The sequence below is a fragment of the Amblyomma americanum genome, chromosome 4 (assembly GCF_052857255.1).
Source record: "Amblyomma americanum isolate KBUSLIRL-KWMA chromosome 4, ASM5285725v1, whole genome shotgun sequence".
Taxonomy (NCBI): domain Eukaryota; kingdom Metazoa; phylum Arthropoda; class Arachnida; order Ixodida; family Ixodidae; genus Amblyomma; species Amblyomma americanum.
The window spans coordinates 174634784-174638390 of record NC_135500.1 but is presented as its reverse complement, the minus strand read 5'-3'; the positions used below and the strand labels follow the sequence as shown (position 1 = coordinate 174638390).

Here is a 3607-nt window from a genome sequence, read left to right as displayed (position 1 = left end):
ACACACACCGACGCCGCCGAAGTTTTCGCCTTCTTGGCCCTCCTAATGCTATCGCGTTAAAAAATCTACGAGGTTGTAGCGGAGTGCGGTAGCATAAGATTTCGCATTTGTCGCCGTTTCTGTATCCAATTTTCGGTCCGTCAACCGCCATGTTTGGACAGCTGGTGGCAGTCGTTATATCCGCTATGCTGTGACAGTGCCTACATTTGAGCATACACATTTTTTTCTAATTTTGATTTCGATTCTGTATCTATTCTGTCCAGAATCTAGGCTGCTCACAACACAGTGGGCGGGTTGTGATACGTCACAATGGCACGTGACCTCTCTCAACCAATAATTTTATTGGTTGAGGTACGTCACAAGGTCACATGACCTTCTACCTTCAGTCAGGTGGCCCATCAGGGTAGCTCGTTATGACGTCACAAGGTCGTGTGACCTCTCGTCCGAAGAATGAATTTCGCGACATCGGACATTGGCGGGGTTTTGGTGCGACAACTGTAATGCTACTGCAAATTTGCAATATCACTGGCATTTGAGCCTTCAAATATGAAAGTAGTGCACTGGTGGCCTTGCGGAGCGATAAACGGTGAAGCCATGGTACTAGAACCTTGGCTTCAGGGTAGAATCGGATTTCAGTGTGCGCAGTGGTGCCTCGAGGGTCACAGGAAAGTTGGACTTAATAAAAGCGTGTTTTATTTTCTCTACCGTATTTTATCTACCCCTAGATTTACAGTTGCCGTCGGCACCTTTGCGGGCTCTGCAGTTGTCGCGGTACTCTATGCGGACATGGTGCTTTGATTGACGTCGACTGAGGTACATAGTGCTCGGTTTCATATAGGCAAACTCTAAACGCTTGGCCTATAGAGCAGAGTGACGATCGCACAGTTATGTGCATTAGGAGCTGAAACTTTAAATCGCAGTGCGCACTGTTTCACTGAATTTTAAAAATGTTATGAGTCGCTTTTCGTATCTCGTTGAAATGTAAAGAATGCGACTTCCCCTCCTCAGTGTGCCTAGTTGTTGTTGGCCTCTGGTGGATGTGGCACGTACTCACAGTGTAGGATTGGCAAGGGTGCGTTGCTAATTTAAACAGGAGATATACACGTTGATGAAATTATACGTCGGAGAGTCAGTTGAGAAATTTTGAGCTAAAAGTAAATAATTTAGACAATTATAACTAAAAGGGGGATCTCCTGTACTCAGTGATGTAATCATGAAGAGAATCGCACACTGGTTTTAAGACGTATCCCGTGGCACTTTCCCCAGAGCTAGGAGAGGAGAGAGAGAGAATAAACTTTTTTTTTTGCAAAAATGGAGACTGCAGCGGATTGTGGGTGGGGTCCTCAGTCCAGGACTCCTGGCCAGGATACCTGATTTAATATCTGCAGCGGGTCCTTGGACCCGAGATATTAAACTTATTTTTGGAATATGGCGGTGTGCTCCGCTTGAAGCACTCTGGCACGGGTCGGCCCGGTATTGCACTGCCTCCGGGATCGGCCCGTGGCATATTAGCGTGCGTCTTTTCTTTCACTCTTAGCTCTCCTATCCTTTAACTCTCCTACTTTCAGCACGCGGCAGCGAGCGTGGCTCGGCTTGAGCCAGTAGGCAGGCCCGTACACTTTCCTTTTTCTTTCTTCCTATCAGCAGCAGCAGCAGCAACCTGGCCAGTGGCTTCCGCCGACGCTTTGGCGATGACGACTAGAGCCTCCTTGTCTCCCAAGGTGCCGCTGGCCAGCGTCACCTCCTAGGGTGCCTCGATGCGCACGCCCCCATCGAGGCACTCTACACCTCCCACTGCTCCAGCGCAGCGTCGGGCGGCTTTAAGTGGTAGGGTTTAGCTGTGCATGTCCATGTAATGTGTGTGAATGTAAGAATATCACCACGCCAGCGACATGCATCTGCTCGTATAGTGTTGGGTGAATGCGGAGAGGAGAACAGGAATATAAAGAGGGAGCCCTAGTCGGTCGAGGGGGATCTCCAAATAAGCTGTTCGAAGAAAAGGCCTCTCTGTTTTAGTCCCTTTCTCGTATACCAAAACAGCGCGCGAAGATCCAGAACGCGAGCGGAAGAGCAATTGTGTCGAAGAAGAAGAAAGAAATTGCTACTGACACCGAGGGCACTTCGCGGGTCGCCGGCTGCGAGAAATCGGTACGTCTATGTTGACTTACCGTCGACAAAGCGCATTTTACAGACCTTAAGCTCATTATCAGATATGTCATAGCCTTCGTATGCGCCGAAGGGCCCGTAGCTGCGGCTGTTTGTGCTCTATAATTATTCGCATGTGATACCTATGACTCCCGTCAACTTACCAGTCTGCAACGAAAACCACTTGTTACGGCCGTCTTCAGTATAGCTACGAATTTTCTTGAACGCACAACGCGGGCACTGCTTCAATTAGTCTCGCGCTGGAGAAAGTTTATTCCACGGAAAAAGATTCACCGATGACAGCAGTGGTGAAGGCCATTCTTTGGGAGCTGTATTCCGCACGCTGTTGTAATACTCGTATTTCACCTTGTATGACGATTTTGTGCTTGAACCGAGTTCAGTCATTCTTCGCGCCTCGATTTAAGGCGGGGCATCACAGGCGCCCTACATGTACTACATATGTTATTGTGTAAGTAGAATACTTGCATATAGTACCTCTCTCCTCCCTATCCTTTCTTTTATGCCCTCACCTCTTTCATGTGTCTTTCTTAGTGTTGATAATGTTGAAAATGTTATTGTTGAACATGAACCCTGCACCTTGTATTCTTTATAGATGTTACCGACCATTGTATTATATGTAACGACTGCTTCCCCCCCCCCCCCTTATGTAAAGTCCTAAGCCAAGGGCCTTTAAGGGTAAATGAATGATGAAATGATTATGACGATTTCTCCAGTATGCCTGCTATCCCTTTATTTCTGCTGCCCCAGCTGAGCTGCTTCCCGTAGCGCTGGCAGATGACGGGGCTAGCAAAAATCTTTTCCTTACCTTTTATTATTATTTTAAATGAACTACTACTACTACGCTGCCAATGAAATGCTTGTCCTGACGCGTCGCCAGTATGTGAACGTTTTACCCTACAGGGAAATGTTTAGGAGGTCGAACATATTTATCAAGTGGAGATTTGAGTGGATAAATTAGCATATTTAATTGTCGCGTGTGATCAAGACCAGCCTTATGCGAATATCCGTTTTCAAGAGCCTCACATATCAGGTGCGCAGCAGTGATATGCTGCTAGCTTTCCCGCGGTATCGCTTATTCGCTATTCACTGCGACGCCGACAGCGACGTATCGTATACTGACCACTCACTAGTATGAAAGCTTGTCAATGCGGAGCGGTGTGTGCCGTCACTACCGTGTGCATTTTTTCCTTCCCTCTTTTTGGATTGTTAAGTGGCACTCCCTCAGTAACAGCAGAGGGCAACGCAAAATGGTAAATATTTCAAAATATAATAAGCCACAAAACGTTCGTCGTGCGCAAGTAAGTGCAGCTGTAGGTGAACATAGTTAGACCCAGTTTATTTCGGCTATTTTATTCTGGCAGCGTACTGGAAACATTAGCACACCAAGACTAAGTGCATTTCCTTGCATTTTCTATTTCTTTTCTCTTTACTGCAGGGTACT

At 47.0% G+C, this 3607-nt stretch overlaps 1 pseudogene; it reads left to right on the top strand.

Moving 5' to 3' along the window:
• Positions 1-1340: 1340 nt before the first annotated feature.
• Positions 1341-1507, top strand: LOC144130710 (U2 spliceosomal RNA; annotated as a pseudogene).
• The last annotated feature ends 2100 nt before the right edge of the window (positions 1508-3607 follow it).